Below are 16,735 nucleotides of genomic sequence, written 5' to 3'. Positions count from 1 at the left end.
TTGGGGACGAGCGAGTTTTTATTCACTAATGTAATTGGTGTTTTGAGATGGCCTGGCGGGGTGAAGAGAAAGAGAAAGAGAAAGAAAGGGGGGAAGAGAGGGAGGGAGAGAGGGAAAGAGGGGAGGGACGGAGGGAGAGAGGGTGGAGAGGAGAGGAGAGAAGAGGAGAGGAGAGGAGAGAAAAAAAAAGGAGGGGAAAGGACAGAAATAGGAAAGAAAAGGAAAGGAAAGGAGAGGAAAGGAGGAAAGGGAGGAGGAAAGAAGAATAAAACATAAAAAAAAGAATGCCAAACGATTACAGACAAACACACAAACAAATATAAACAAGCAAACACACAAACAAAGACATACGCTGACAGAAAGGCAAAAACAAACAATCACTGAAAAGACTAACAAACAAACAGACAAGAGGAAACATACAGACAGAGACACATAACAGACATATAAAAAAAACACGCACACACACAAAAAGGAACAATGACAAACGGACATGCAGATGAGAATAGCAGGGGAAAAAACACACAAAAATAATAAAGAAGAGAAAGGAAAGATTGATAGAAGGAGGACGATATGATAGATCTGACAATGGAATGAAAGAGAAAACGGAATAAAAAGAATGAGATTAAAGGAGGGACTGAGAGGTGAAGGAAGGAAGAATAAAAGAGGAATATAAAGAAGAAGAATAGAGTGACAGGGTGAATAAATGATGAAGTGGGGAAAAAAGGAAGAAAAAGGAAGGAAGTGAAGCAAAGGCATGAGGATAAAAGGAGCGGAAGGAAAAAGGAAGGAAGGGAAAGGGGGCGGAGGGAAGAAGGAAGGAAGAAAGGAGGAGAAAGAAAACTGGGAAAAGAGAAATGGGAGAAAAGGAAGAAAAAGGAAAGAAGAGTAGCAGAGGCCAAGAACTGGAGGGAGAGGAGCGAGGAAAGAAAGGAAAATGGAAGGGAAAGGGGGCCGGAGGGAAGAAGGAAGGAAGAAAGGAGGAGAAAGAAAACTGGAAGAAGAGAAATGGGAGAAAAGGAAGAAAAAGAAAAGAAGAGAAGCAGAGGCCAAGAAGAGCTGGAGAGAAAGGAAAGAGGAAAAACTGAAGAATGAAGGGAAGGAGGGGAGAGATAAGGGAGTAAAAAAAAAAAAAAGCAATAAAGGAGAACTGGGGGAAGAGAAAAAGGGAGAAAAGGGGAGAAAAATGAAAGCCAGGAATTGAAAAAAAGAAAAAGCTACGAAGGATAGGGAAGGAAAAATGGAGGGAAGGAAGAAAGAAAGGAGAGCGAAAAAAGGAAGAAAGACAGAGAAAGAGAACTAGAAAAAGATAAAAGATGAAAAAGAGAAGGCGAAGAAGCAAAGGAGCGAGAATGGAAGGAAGGAGGGGAGAGAAGAGGAGAGGGAGGAAAGAAGGGAGAAAGGAGGAGAAAGAGAACTGGAGGAGGAGACGGCGCGAGAGTAGAGGAAGGAATAAACGTAAAGATCATGAGAGACGAGAAAGAGAACGAGAGAAAGTGTTAGAGAGTAAGAGAGGAAGAGCAAGAAAGACAAAAAGGAAAGTAAAAAGGGAAGGAAAGTAAGAAAGAGGAGGAAATGTATAGAAAAAATGAAGAATGAAAATATAGAGAAAAAAGAAAGGAAGATAAAGATTTCAAAAGTATGAAAGGACGAAAGAAAAAATGAGAAAGAAAGGAAGAAGGAAAGTAAGAAAGGAAGAAATATTTTGAAAAAGGAAGAAAAAGAAAAATAGAGAAGAAGTAGAGAAAATACAAATTACAAAAGTATGGAAGGACGAAAGAAAAAAAGGACAGAGAAAAAGTAAAAAGGAAGGCAAGTAAAAAAGATAAATAAGAATATTGAAAAAGGAAGAGATAAAGAATTATATAAAAAAGAGGAAGATAAAGATTAGAAAAATACGAAAGGATGAGAGAAAGAAAAGGAGAGAAGGAAGAATACAAAAGAATAATGATATATAAATATACCAAAAGAAAAGTACAAGAAATATGAAAACGGAAAAGACAGACACAGAAGACATACAGACAAACAAACAAACAAACAGGAGCACACAAATAAAAAAAAAGAGATGCAAACATACAAACAAAAACAGACAAACCAAAGAAAACGAAAGACAGACACACAGCGAGACAGAGACAGAGACAGAGATAGACAGAAAACCCTCCTTAACTTCTGCTTGGGGTAAGACAAAGAGAGAGAAAATCTAAGTGTATTAACTGACAAAAAAGTTTTAAAAGGAAATATTGAGAGTTTGGGATAATGGTCCACTCAGGGCGCCCAGTTGGCCCTTCTTGGCTGCGGCTTCAACGGGGTCAGGTGGGGCAGGGAAGGGGAAAGGGCTGGGAAGGGGGTACTGCGATTGGAGGAAGGGTCAAGGAAGGGGTTTGGATGGGGCGGGGAAGGGGCTGGAGTTGGTCAGGGAAGAGTGAACTGCGATGGGGGAAAGGAGACTAAAGGAGAGGAAGCAGAGTTAGTTAGTTAGTTAGTGAAGAGGAGGAGGAGGAGGAGGAGGAGGAGGAAAAGAAGATGGAGGGAAAAGAGAAGAAAGACGAATAGAAAAATAAAGGAAGAAAGGGAAAAGCTAAAAGGGAGAAGCTGATGGAGAGGGAGGAGGAGGAAAAAGAGAAGAAAGGAAAAGTAGAATGAGGAGAAAAAGGAGATGACTGAGAGGAGGAAGAACACGATGGAGGAGGAAAAGGAGGAGATGGAAGAAAAAGAGAATGAGGAAAAAAGGAAAAAGGAAGAAAAAGGAGACTGAGAGGAAGATTACATAAAAATCCAGTAAGCTTTTTAATAGATACATGATGAACATTGGTCCAACACTTATGTAAAAAGATCGTATTAATTCGTTAAATAAAACATATGCAGTAAGAACAGACAGGACTGGACGAGACAATGTGGTTTGAATAAAAAGGAAAGGAAAGGGAAGGGAAGGGAAGGGAAGGGAAGGGAAGGGAGGAAGGGAAGGGAAGGGAAGGGAAGGAAAGGAACGGAAAGGAAAGAAAAGAAAAGAAAAGGAAAGGAAAGGAAAGGAAAGGATGGCAAGAGAAGGGAAGGGAAGAAGAGGGAAGAGAAGATAAAAAAAAAAGTGAAGAAAACGAGAGAATATAAAAAATGACATTGCTGCACATAACTCAAACATCACCTTCTTATTTTCTTCTCCTTTTCTTTTACTCTCACCCGACTATTTAGCTAACGCCCATGACCACTCCAGGAGAAAAACAGTAAAACGGACGACGGCTATTTTCTTATGAGCTATTATACGAAGGCTCTTTTTTTTCCTCTTCTTAGGTTTAGTGGCCGTTTAGGGAGAGGGAAGGTTAATAAAGGCGATCGGGCTTTTAAGCGGCCTGGGACCAACGCTCTTCTGACACTTTAAGTTTGACGTTCAAGGAGGTAATGAAAGAAGAAAGGCACGCGGGAGGGAGAGGAAAATGAGGCCGCGTACGAAGAGGAAAAGGAGGAGGAGATGGAGGGAAAAGAGAAGAAGGATAAGGAAAATAAAGGAAGAAAGGAGAAAGCTAAAAGGGAGAAGTTGATGGAGAAGGAGGAGGAAAAAGAGAATGAGGACAAAATAGAGAAGACTGAGAGGAGGAGGAAGATGATGGAGGAGGAAAAGGAGGCGATGGAAGAAAAAGAGAATGAGGAAAATAGGGAAAAGGAAGAAAAAGGAGACTGAGAGGAAGAAAAGGAGGAGGAAAAAGAGAAGAATGGGGATAAGGAGAATGAGGAGAAAAGAAAGAGACTTGGAGGAGGAGGAAGAAGAAGCTGATGAAGGAGGAGGAGGAGGAGGAGGAGGAAGAAGATTGGAGGACGAACAGACGAAGAGGAAAATGAGTGCGTGAATAAAGTTGAAGGAGAGAAAAAAAAAACTAGAATGGCAAAAGAGGCCCAGGAAGAAAAATGAAACGACCTTGAGAGAGAGAGAGAGAGAGAGAGAGAGAGAGAGAGAGAGAGAGAGAGAGAGAGAGAGAGAGAGAGAGAGAGAGAGAGACTGTGGAGGACAACGACGAAGGAAAGATGAAGAAAAGGAGATGAGATGAGGTGCCCAGAAGGAGGGGAGGAGGGAAGGAGGAGGAGGGAAAGGAGGAAACATGATGGAAGGAAGAGATAGGAGGAGGAGGAGGAGGAGGAGAGAGGTGGTTGGCTGGCTGGCTGAGAAGGATATACATCAGCACATTTCGAGAGGACGTGGGTTCGCTTCCCGCTCTTGTTTTGTGAGGAGGAGGAGGAGCGGGGTGAGGGAGGACGAGAGAGAAAGAGAGAGAAAAAGGGGGGAAGGGGAAGGGGGGGCTAAGGTGCGGTTGGACGGTTGATAAGGTGGGAAAAGCGGGTGAGGAAAAGGAAAAGAATCATGTGTTGGGGAGGAAAAAGAAAAAGAAAGGAGTTAGGTGTGGCGAGGTGAGGAATCGGGCGAGGATGTGCGGGGAGTAAGAGGAAGGGGCGAGGAATGGAAGGTTTAGGATGTGGAAGGAGAGGAAGAGGGGGGCAAGACAGAGCAATAGGAGGACAAGGCGAGGAACACAAGAGTAGGAATAGAAGGTAACTGAAAGAGAATGAGGCATAAGGAATGAAGGAAGGCAAAGGTAACGGGTAGGACACAAAACAATAACAAATATGCAAGCAGGAGGAGGACAGGAAGAGGAAGGTGACGATGTGATGAGGAGCAAGAAATACAGAACAGATAAAGACGGAGGCAAGATAAAGAGGCATTAACCACATTGAGCAAAACAAAAATAGAAGGATAAATAAATACAAGCAGCGGCAAGGAGTTGTAATACGAGACCCAGAGTGGATTAAATGAAAGGAAGGGAGGAAGGAACATATTTTAAGGGTTGCTACTGTATATACGGGACCTGAGGGACGTATTGAGCATAGCTGGGAGAACAATCTATGGGCAAAGGAAAGGGAACAGGATGGGAGACAAGGCAAGGAAGTGTGTTACGAAAGAGAAGAGTAGAAATAATGTAAGGAAATGAGCAGAGGGGATACATTAAGGTCAGGTAGTGTGTAAATGAGACCCTAAGGAAGTACGGCGCACACTCAGGACAATAATATATGGGCGAAGGGTGAAAGGAGGGGCAGTGAGGGGTGGGACATGGGTAGGTGGTGAGGAGGACACGTGGCCATAGAAGGGGGGGGGGGGGGGGTTACACGGGGACACTTACGTCATGAGTGATGGATTTATGGATCAGGCGCATGAAAATATCAACGGACAGGTAAATGGACGTATAGACAAATGGGCAGGTAGGCATACACGCAGAGGAGATGGATGGTTGCTTTCAGAGGTGCACAGATAGATAACACAAACTAGATATGAATAGGTAACAATGGAAAACAATAACAATAGATAACAATAACAATGGATAAGAAGATATAACAATAGATAACAATAACAATAAATAACAGTAACGAGTGAACGACCCAAAAAAATAAGAGATAAATAGCAGAAATGAGATACGTATAAAGCAAGGAAGATAAAGAAAAACTAGAGACGGGCACATTTTAAAAAGGACAGACAAATGTTAAACGAAAAACACATTAAAATAAGTAAAAAAAAAAAAAAATACACAGAGAAAAGAACAGATAAAAATTAAACGTTAAGCTCGTCCCTTTACTGTCCAAATCCCTTACGCATGAGTTAACCAGCATCTTCACTCTTTCATCCCTCACGCTGGTATAATTAAATACAGAGAAAAACACACACACAAAGAAAAACACATATACAACCAGCCAGATAGACAAAAATACGGAGGGAGATAGACAAATGGATAGATAGATAGAGAGAGATAAAGACAATAGCAATATGAAGCACGAATCGCCTGCAAAACATTATTGAAAGCTGAATAAAAACTCGTCCGATATTACACGAGTCCACTCCGGCAGCTCCCGTTATTATGTTTATGCTACACGTGACAACAATAACGAAGGAGTGTATAAATGTAACGACTCCATCCATCCTACCTGCCGGCGCTTCACTCTGTCCGCCTGTCTGTTTGTTTATCGGTCGGTCGGTCTGTAGTCCATATTTTTAAACGTATCAACGCCGTATTCCGCCTGTTTGAAAAGCCTCTCGTAGAAGTTGTTGGGGTTTTCATGGATTGTTTTGTGGCTCTAGTGATAGTTTTACACGACTTTTGCGTCTTGAGAGGGAAAAAATACCCATGCGAACCCGGTTAATCTTCCAGGTGGCCTTGGAAAATGGTTTTAATGGGAAAGTTTCGTTTAGTCGGCGCAACATCTGTGGTCATATGCCGGAGAGTGTTGTAATGGAAGCTCGAAACGTTCAGCAATATGGATGTGTCTCTCTCTCCCTCCCTCTCTTTCTCTCTCTCTCAACACACCGACAAGGGAGTACTAAATCCATACATTCTGTCACGAACTCTCTCTCGAAGGTCACGAAACAGAGAATACCTAAAAGAATAGGATATACCAACCTACGTAAACACACACACACACACACACACACACACACACACACACACACACACACACACACACACACACACGCTGGGTTAAGAAGGGATATGTATGCAAGGTAATGGAGAGGGGAAGAAAAAAGAACCGGGTAAGGTCAAAAAGTTACACAAGTGACCTTCAGGAGCCGGTGGAATGAGAACTTGGTTTTGAGAGGAGGAGGAGTTGGAGGACGAAGGGGTAAGGGGGAGATGGAGGAGGAGGTGGAGGTGGTGGAGGAGGAGGAAGAGGAAACAATAAAAAAGAAGAAGAAGAAGAAGAAGAAGAAGAAGAAGAAGAAGAAGAAGAAGCAGAAGAAAAAGAAGATGATGATGAAGAAGTAGAAGAAAAAGAAGAAGAAAAGAAGTAAAGGAATAGAAAAAGAAGAAAATGAAAAAGAGGAAAAAGAAAAAATTAGAAAACGAAAAAAAAGAAGAAAAAAAAAACAGTATTACCTTTCTCGCTAAGTGGAGTGGTAAGCTTACAATAAGAAAAAAAAATATATATATATCAAAAGAACCATAAAATCTCCCCTTTCTTCTTCGCTGTAGTATTCAACAAGCATCACCCATTCACTACACCACGCTAACAAATAAAAAAAAACCATCCATCAACCTTCGTAAACGCATTCACTACCAATGAATCCTCCTACACTCAACAACCACATCAAACCACCAAGAAAGGAAACCCAAAAGACCGCCGAGACTAAAGCACCGCAAGGACCACATAGAGAAGAGCCTGTATCACGTCCCATTCACTAATACATACTGCGAAAGGGAGTAATAGGCAGTTTAGGACCAGAGGAGCCAAAGGGAAGAGAGGAGCATATAAAGGGGTGTGCAGGGAGGGCCAGGGGAAGGAAAGGAGGCATGAAATGGGTTGAGTGAGTTGATCTGAGTATGGGCGAGAATATGGGAGAAGGGAAGTACTAGTATAAGGAAATAAGGAAGGGGACAGAAAAAGGAAGATATGGAGTAGTGTATGGGTATGACAGTGTGCAAAGGGTCATAGGGAAGGGGCAGTGATTAAGGGAAGGAAGGGGAAGAAAGGGAATGCAGGGAGACAGCTGAGTGTGGGAAGGACGAAATGGAAGGGAAATGCTGAAGGAAAATGCTGAAGAAAAGGAAGGTTAGGAAATGAAAGATAAGGAGTGGGATATATGACTGAGAATGAGTGGGTAAGGCAGTGCTACAAGTAAGGAAAGGGTGGTTAGGGAAAGTACAGAGGGGTTATTTGTAGAGGGGAAAGAAAACGAATGGAAGGGAATGTTTAAAAGAAAAGGAGAGAATAGGAAAGGAAAGGATTGGGATGTATTGCTGAGATTATATGGAAAGGAACGGTGTGGAAGAGCAGTTCTACAGGTAAGGAAAGGGTGGGAAGGGAGGGCAGGGCGTGTCTATTTAAGGAAAGAAACAAAATGGAAGGGCAGTGCTGAAGGGTCAAGGAAGGGACGATAAATGAAGGGCTTTGCTGGAAGGGGACAAGTGAGGGTCAAGCAAGAAGGAAGAGGAAGAGAAGAGGGAGGAGGAGGAATGGAAGACGGGGAGAAGGGGACACCAAAGGGAGGAAGAGAAGAAAGAGGGAAGGGACTGATCGCAAATATATGAGCGTAAGGGAGGAAGGGCAGGCTGATATGAGGGTGCAGGAGGAGGGAATAAAGAAGAGGCTAAAGGGTGGGAGGAAGGACGGATGAAAGGACGGAAGGGAGGCGGAGGAGGCGCCGCGAAAGGAAGACTAGCCACCACCCAAAGCCTCGAGTGAGTTGTGATGGGCGTGTCGGGAAAGCCTCTCTCTCTTCTCTCCTTCTCTCCTTCTCCCTCCTCCCTCCTTCTCCTTCTCCTCCTTCTCCTCTCCCTTCTCCTCTCCTCTCCTCCCTCTCCCTCTCCCTCTCCCTCTCCCTCTCCCTCTCCCTCTCCCACTCCCTCTCCCTCTCCCTCTCCCTCTCCTTCTCCTTCTCCCTCTCCCTCTCCCTCTCTCACGGACATTAGGCACATGATCAAAGACAAACTTCAGAAGCGGAGATAAAACTGCGACGTACAAATATACGTGAATATCTAGGTTAGTGGGACACGGGCACACACACACACACACACACACGGGAGTCTAGCATGTTCATAAGGAAAAGTAGCAGAAGAAAAAGAAGAAAAACGAAGACTAAGATGAATAAAAGGCAAAATAATGAAGCAGAAGAAGAAAGGGGCAGTAAAGAAATTATAAATATCAAAATGAAACAGAAGAATGTGATACAAAATCTTCAAATAACCAAGAAAAACATCGTAATTGAATCCTGGGAGTAGACACCGTAGACTTTTCCTAAGACTACAATAATAATAATAATAATAATAATAATAATAATAACAGAAGTATAACAATAATGATGTCCGTCCTTTCAGTACACTAACAACAACAACATTTCGTAACATCAAGGCCATAAAGTATTTCGCATTAAAACCGTCTCGTTCTGTGTCTCGAGCTGCTCGCCTCACTTCCGGCAGCCAGGCAGGAAAGGTCACTCGTTTAGCCATATTTTTACGGCGCTTTATATTATTTTCTACAAACTCGCCGCACAATATAATACTTGCTTGCCCTTCCTCTCCTTCTTCCTCCTCTTCCTTCGCTTGTCTTGTTTTTCTCTCCCTCCTCATTCCTTTATTTTTCCTCATCTTCCCTTTCCTTAACTTCATTTGTTATCCTCATCTTTCTCCTTTTCCTTCGCTACTCTTGTTTTCCTCTCTCTCCTTCTTTTTCTTCGCTTCCCTCGTCTTCCTTTCCCTCCTCCTTTCCTTATTCCCCTTGTCTTCCTCTCCCTCTTTCTCTTCATTAGCTTCCCTTGTCTATCGAATATTTACTGTTTCTTTATCTATCTCTTTATGCTTTGTTTTTGTTTTCGTTTATTGCATCGTTATCAGACTTTTTTTTTTGCTTGTTCTCTGATATTTCACTTAACTTCTTATTTCTTTCAGTTTTGTTTGGTCGCTGTATATTTTCTTTCTGCAACAACATCTTTCGTCTTTCCCTCATCCATATATATTAATCCTCCTATCCTCCCTTTCTCCTCTTTATCTATTTTCTTTCCCTGGTTTCCCATTTTCTATCTTTCACTGTTGTCGGGTTTTTTTTATCCCTTTCACAATTTCACGTATTTGTTTTGTAATTCCTTTTCTTCTATTCCTTCCTCTTCACTCCTTTATTGACCATCCTCCAAACCTCTGTCTTTAACATATCCTACCCACCTTCCCCGTCTCTCCTCCTCCATTCTTATTTTCCCATCAATTCCAATTCTTCCTCCGTCACGACGCTTATTCACTTTTCTCCTCATACCTTCCTTCCCTCCCTTCTCCTCCTCTTTCTCCTTCCCTTTTTCCACGCTTGATCCAACCCCTCCTACCTATGTCTCTCCCGTCCCTCCCTCCACCTATTACCCCTCCTCTTCCCTCCCTCCTCTTCCCTCGAACCCTCCTCTTCCTCCTCCTCCTCCTCCTCCTCCAGCCCTATCCCTCGAGATGAGAGCTCCATTGCCCTCACCGCCAGACCTCGGTAAATACCCTCCATGGCAGCGGAGAAAAAGAGAAAACTTCGAAGTCGGGGGAAAAAAAATTATATATCGCCCGTAAATCGCATGAACTGAAAATAAATATAAAAGGTTCGTGAAAAAATGTGCTACGTGTTTATTTATGGTGTTATGTATATGAAGTGAGAAAATATTAATAGGATCGGCAGTAGTAGTAGTAGTAGTAGTAGTAGTAGTAGTAGTTAGAGTAATACAGTGTTGCAGTGGGTTACTTCTGAAAGACCCTCAGTTATCGAAAATATCTCTTCCCCCCCCCTCTCTCTCTCTCTCTCTCTCTCTCTCTCTCTCTGGCAATATTCCGGAGTTTTTCGCTCATTTTCTATTTTACAATTTTTCCCGAGATCACAAAACTTCAAGCCGTGCCGAGTTCAAGATGGGACCAGATACCCGAGGGAGAGCGAGAGCGAGAGAGAGAGAGAGAGAGAGAGAGAGAGAATATGGAAAGAGATTTTTAAAAACTTCAAAAACAGTAAAAAGCAAGAGCCACACGAACACGCAATAAGGAAGAGGAAAAGAAGGAGGAGGAGATGGAGGCGGAGGAGCAGGAGGGGGAGGAGATAAAAACACGAAGAAAAAAAGGAAAGCAACCGTAAGAATGAGTGGAAGGAAAAAGAGAAGATTAAACAATGGATTCCAAAACAACAATATCGACTACCATATTGACCTAGATAGGATATTTAAGATAATTTTAAGTGTTTTCAGACCTTTACCTAACATTGATACGACTGAGATACAAACTAATGGACGGTTTCATATGCATTCGGTTACAATATGTCATTATGATATACAGAGAGACAGACAGACAAACAGACACACAGACACACGGACAGGCATACACGGACAGGCATACACAGACAGGCAACGACGAAAACATTACCGTCATTCTCGCTCGGCAAAGTAGGACGATAAAAAAACATAAAGACGGAGAGAAACAGATGTTCGATATAAGGCAAATTAAAAAAAGATTAAAAAAATATCCCTTTCTTCCGTTACCTTCCTTCGAATCTCCTCTTTTTCCATTCCTTCTCCTTTCCTTCCTTATATTACGTACCAAAATCTTCTATATTGGTTTTCCTATTCTCTTCCCTTTTTGGGCTTTCCTTCTCTTTCCTTTCGTTTCACTTCAACCCTTAGCAATTTTTTCCTTCTTCTCTTTCTTCCCTTTCGAAACCTCTTATTTACATCTATTATCTTCTTATATAACACGCTCCTGAATTTTCCTTCCCTTCCCTTATCTTCCTTTTCTTTTCTTCTCTTTCGTTTCAGTTCAATCCTTATTACTTTTTTATTTTTATTTCATTTCCGTTCTTCCTTTCCTTTCCTTTCCCTTCGGCACATTTTCCTCGTCTTGAATTCAGTTATCTCCTTTTCCTCTTCTTTTCTTTCGTTTCACTTCAAATCTTAGCACTTTTATCCTTCTTCTCTTCCCCTTTCATTTTTTCATTTTCTTTTACTTCTCTTCGGTGCCACGCTTTCCTTGTCTCCAGTTTTCTTATATCCCCTTCCTCTCCTATCCTTTCCTTTCTTCTCTTTCTATTCCGTTTTTCCTTTCCTTTACTTCCCTTCTGTAACACGCATTCCTTATCTTCTGTTCCCTTATCTTCCTTTGTTTTCCATTCTTCTCTTTCTATTCCGTTTTTCCTTTCCCTATACTTCCCTTCTGTAACACGCATTCCTTATCTTCTGTTCCCTTCTCTTCCTCTCTTTCCATTTCCTTTTTTCCCTTTCTCTTTCATTTTCACTTTCCTCTTTCTTTTCATTTCCCTTCACTACGCTTTCTTCCTCTTCAGTTTTCTTTCAAGTCTCCTTTCTCTCCTCCCTCCTCCTTTCCTTCCTCGTCGCCACCGTCTTTGTAACATTAGAAGGCATTAGCTACGTCATGTTAGCTGAACGAAAACGGTGTGCGGTGCTCTACTTCTTTCTGTAATGCTCAAAATATCCCTCTCCCTCTCCCTCTCCCTCTCTCTCTCTCTCTCTCTCTCTCTCTCTCTTCTTGCATTCCCTTCCCAAACTGGTCCTCATTCCGTTCGTTTCAACTTTTCTGCCTGGACTTCCTTCCTTCCTTCCTCTCATCCCTTCCTCCTCCTCTTTCCTCCTCTTTTTCCCCTCCCCAGCATCCCCATCACCCTGACCAGCTCTCCCCTCCATCCTCATCCCACTGTAAATCACCCCTAAGTAATCCCCCTCCTCTCCAACACTACCTCCCCTCCCCTTCCATCTCCCATCAACCCTCGCCTTCCCAGCATCCACTTCCCCTCCCCTCCCCGCTCTTCCCCAGCATCCCCATCCCCAACCTCAGCTTCCCACACAAACTCTTTCGCATCTCCCGTAAGCTTCAGGCACTCCCTTCTCCCCCCCCTCTCTCTCACGCCCCTCCCGCCTCCCCCCCCCCCCTCTCCCCCCTCCCCGGCCTAATGAGTGTTTGGACGAGTGGCTCCATCGCGCCCAAGTTCAGGGGGAAAGTTTTGATGTACGAAAATGTCTGAGGAAATAGGCAATAAAGGCAATCTGGAAGTGAAGGGCTAGGAGCTGCTCTTCTCTCTCTCTCTCTCTCTCTCTCTCTCTCTCTCTCTCTCTCTCTCTCTCTCTCTCTCTCACCAGCCTCCTCCTCGTCCTTTTGGTTTTCCTTCTTATTTTTTTCCGTTCTTAACTAATTTCCTTCTGCCTTTTTTCTTTAGTTTTCAAGATTTCTTTCGTTGCTTTTCCACGTAGTCCAAGTTTCGTTTATGTGAGCTTGTGAGTGAGTGCGTGCGTAAGTTTGAGTTTGCCTTTTCCTCTTCCTCTTAATCCTGGGTGAGTGCGTGCGTGCATGCGTGAGTGCCTGCTTCGCCTCCTCGGGCGGCGCAAAAAGCGGGTCAAGCGGATAAAGAAACCATAAAAGGTGAAGTCAGGTCAAAGTTGAGTCAGGCGGAGTGATGGCGTAGCCCTTCCACCGCGGGGCGTGTTGGGTAAGGTCAGGAGGGAGGGAGGGAGGGAGCCGTACCGGGTGGGGGGGGAGTGCAGATCGTGGTTCGTACGTGTATAGGGAGGCGGAGCAGGTAACGAAAAGTGCAGACGAGGGGGGGAATTAATATGGAGTATAAAGTAACACGTTATTTGGGAACATACTGGCACTTTTTTTTTGTTTCTATCACCCCTCACCCCACCACCCACCCCTCTTCATTTTAGAGAAGGAAGTGGAGTGAAGAAACATAAAGAGGAACAAAGAAAGAGAAAAGAAAAGAGAAAAAGAGAGTTTAAGGGAGAAATGAAGGAAAGTATAGGTAGAGGATGAAAGGAAAGAAAAGAGGGATGAAGGAGGGGAGAGTTACGAAAGGAGAGATGTTGAAAGATAAAGAGGAACAAAGCAAAAGAAAAAAAAGGGGAAAAGAGAGTTAAAGGGAAAAACGTAGGAAAGCAGAGGTAGAGGATGGAAGGAGAGAGAGAAAAGAGGGATGAAGGAAGGAAGAGTAACGAAAGGAGAGATGGAGAAAGAGAGAAAAGGGAAAAAAACGGAAAGAAAAAAGGGAGAGAAAGATGCAGAAAGTGAAAGAAGGGATAACGAAAGGGAGGGAGGCAGGAAGGGAGAAATGAAAGCAGGAAGGGAGAGAAAAGGAAGGAAGAAACGGAGGCTGGAGGAAGGAAGGAGGGGATTAGGGGATGAAAGTTGGAAAAGTAGGAAAATTATGTGACTTTTACCCATTACTATTTTATTTACAGCAGCAGCAGCAGGAGCAGCAGGAGAACCAGCCACAACAACAGCATCAATAACAACAACGACGACAACAACAGTAATGACAGGAATACAGACCTGACTCCCAACTTCCTTTATTGTTGTTGTTGTTGTTGTTGTTGTCAGGGGTGTGGAGTCGGGGTTAAAATTTTCCGACTCCACCGACTCCGACTCCGGCTCCACATCCCTGGTTGTTGTTGTTGTTGTTGTTGTTGTTGTTCTTGCTGGTGCTGTTGTAGTATCATAACGCAAACCTTCCTGCTACTGCATATTCAAAGCCATAACTTTATTCGTTCTATTTTTTTTTAGCGCTGACATTTTTTTTTTTCCGAGGTGTTGTATTTCGTATTTGTTTTATTTTCTTTAAGTGAACCAGGTGTTTTTATATACTTTTTAATTGGTTCGTTAGAGGAGTGTTACAGTTCCTAGTAGCTTTGCCATCACCGGAGATTCACGAACAAATAAGCTTCTACTATTTCAATTTATAAACGCAGTACGCTTTCCTATCCAAATCTCTACTTCCTCCTCCACATCCTCCTCCTCCTTCACCTCCTACTCGTCCTCGTCCTCGTCGTCGTTCTCCTTCTCCTCTCCTCTCCCTTCCCCTCCTTCTCCTCCTCCTCCACTTCGTCTTTCTTTTTCTCGTCCTCTTCTTCCTCTCCCTTCTCCTCCTCCTCCTCTCCCTCTTCTTCCTCCTCTTCCTCAATATATTTTCTCCACGGAGTCCAAAAAATCGTAAAAATTGGCAACTCCGTCTGGCGCACTATTGTCAATTTCGAATACGGGAAAAAAACACGTATGCTAAATTTATTTTTCGAATCCCTGGAGCGTATGGAAAGTTGTATCAAATTTACGTTCAATTTTGCCTTCGTATAAAAGGAAACAAATGTATATATTTAGGCTGCATGCGTTCTTCCTTTTCTTGGGGGCATGGAATGGCGAGCAGGGGGAGGAGGAATAGGGTGATAGAAATAGGGGGATGGCGAGGGAGAAAAGGAAGCAATACTCAATACACAATACCATCTAGAAAAAGCTCCTTCTTTAGATGCTGCCTATACTGCAGGGAGGCTCTCTTGAGGGGTCGCTTGGACGGCCCCAGCCCGTTAGTGGGGCAAGGGAATTTGATTTATAGTGGGTGCCGTGATGTATGACTCTTGCTTGACCCACGCTGCCCCCTTGTGCTTCTCTTGACCAAAATCACTGACGTAAGAGTTAACTGAAGTTCTAAGATGCATGTGGGTAATCTTCCGCGACTCAACAATGATTGAAAATTCTCAGCGTGGTCACCGTGCCCGCAACCTCACCGCTCGGCCACCGCCTCCCCCTGATGTGATACGTAAATAAGTTTCAATTCCTTTATATTCACGATCCGGAACATTAATACGAAACTTACTACTTCGATAATGAACTTCTTTGGCATCAGGATAGTACCGCTCTTTCCTTGCTTTTTAATCTTAAAATGTCAACAGGAAGTCCAATCAGACCGTAGAATATCTAACTACCTTACTACATTATTAATGAGAGAGAGAGAGAGAGAGAGAGAGAGAGAGAGAGAGAGAGAGAGAGAGAAAAAGCAGAGAACAGAGAGAAAGCAGAGGACAGTGAGAAACAGAGGACAGTGAGAAACAGAGGACAAAGAGAAACAGAGGACAAAGAGAAACAGAGAACAGAGACACTGAGACAGAGAGAGAGGGGGGCCATGTCACCATTGTTGCACCAGAAACATGTGGTGACTCTCTGTACACTCCACTCTCCTTACAAAGACCTTCTCTCTCGCCCTCTTTAGTATCTCCTTCCTCGGCTCAAGGCCACGTCACACTATCGGTCTATTGATCTGAACACCTGACACTAAGCCCATACAGGTAACCTCCTCCTCTACACACCTTTAGAGGGAAGAAGAAGAAGAAGAAGAAGAAGAAGAAGAAGAAGAAGAAGAAGAAGAAGAAGAAGAAGAAGAAGAAGAAGAAGAAGAAGAACAAAAACAAGAAGAAGAACGGAAGTAGTAGTAGTAGTAGTAGTAGTAGTAGTAGTAGTAGTAGTAGTAGTAGTGGTAGTAGTAGTAGTAAAAGTAATAGTAGTTGTTGTTGTACTTTTCGTTGGAATAGTAGTGGTGGTGGCAGTAAGGTCATTACATTACTACTAATACTACTTTTTTTCCCTTTTCCATTTTAATATTTCGTTATTTTTTTCATGTATTTTTTTTTAGGCCACACTGAAACACTAACTTTAGTCTTTGGAGAAAAATTGTTTCTTTCCCGTCTATCTAATCACCTCACATAACTTATATACTTAACAATCCCCAATCACCTCATTCATTAACAAACAGTAGTACGACCTGACCATGATAACTAACGAATTACAATGTTTTCTTTTCCTATTCTGGATCTTGAGGGAACAAACTCACTCATCGGAACGCGAACACCAAAAAGTCAGATATAATATTATGGATTGGCTTACCTCCCTCCAAAGCCTAGGCCGTGCGTCATTATATTTGTCATTATATTTTACTCCCATTACAACCTTTATTATTCGCCTTCCACAACAGCCCACCTAAGCAAGCCTATTTATATGCCTTACTTTCCTTTCTCTCTCCGTTGGGCCTATTCATTCAGCGCTGAAAAGACTAGCGTGGCTTTTATGGGACACAAATGTAGTGTATCAGATTGACTTTCCTCTACCCTCGACACCTTCATCCCTCTTCTTAGCCCTTCCTCGCAGTACGCTTCTAAGTTAATTCAGTCACCGTTCAACTTCAGTGTTTGTAGTCGTGGGATATAGGTTTGAAACGGCTACTTCTATATATTACTCTTTTTATTGTACGCTAATTCTTCTTTTCTTACTGTTCTTTATTGATTTTTCCACGTTCTGTCGTATTTCTTTAATTTTTTTGTGATATTTTCGCGGTTTTTACACTGCTACATGTTCCTCTTTGTTTTATTTTTTCCTTCGCTAAGTCTCCTTTTACTGTTTTATTGTGTTTTCTATGCTCCTTCGTTGTTGTT

Source organism: Eriocheir sinensis, chromosome 10, assembly GCF_024679095.1.
Source record: "Eriocheir sinensis breed Jianghai 21 chromosome 10, ASM2467909v1, whole genome shotgun sequence".
Taxonomy (NCBI): domain Eukaryota; kingdom Metazoa; phylum Arthropoda; class Malacostraca; order Decapoda; family Varunidae; genus Eriocheir; species Eriocheir sinensis.
Note: the sequence above shows the minus strand (reverse complement) of the source record.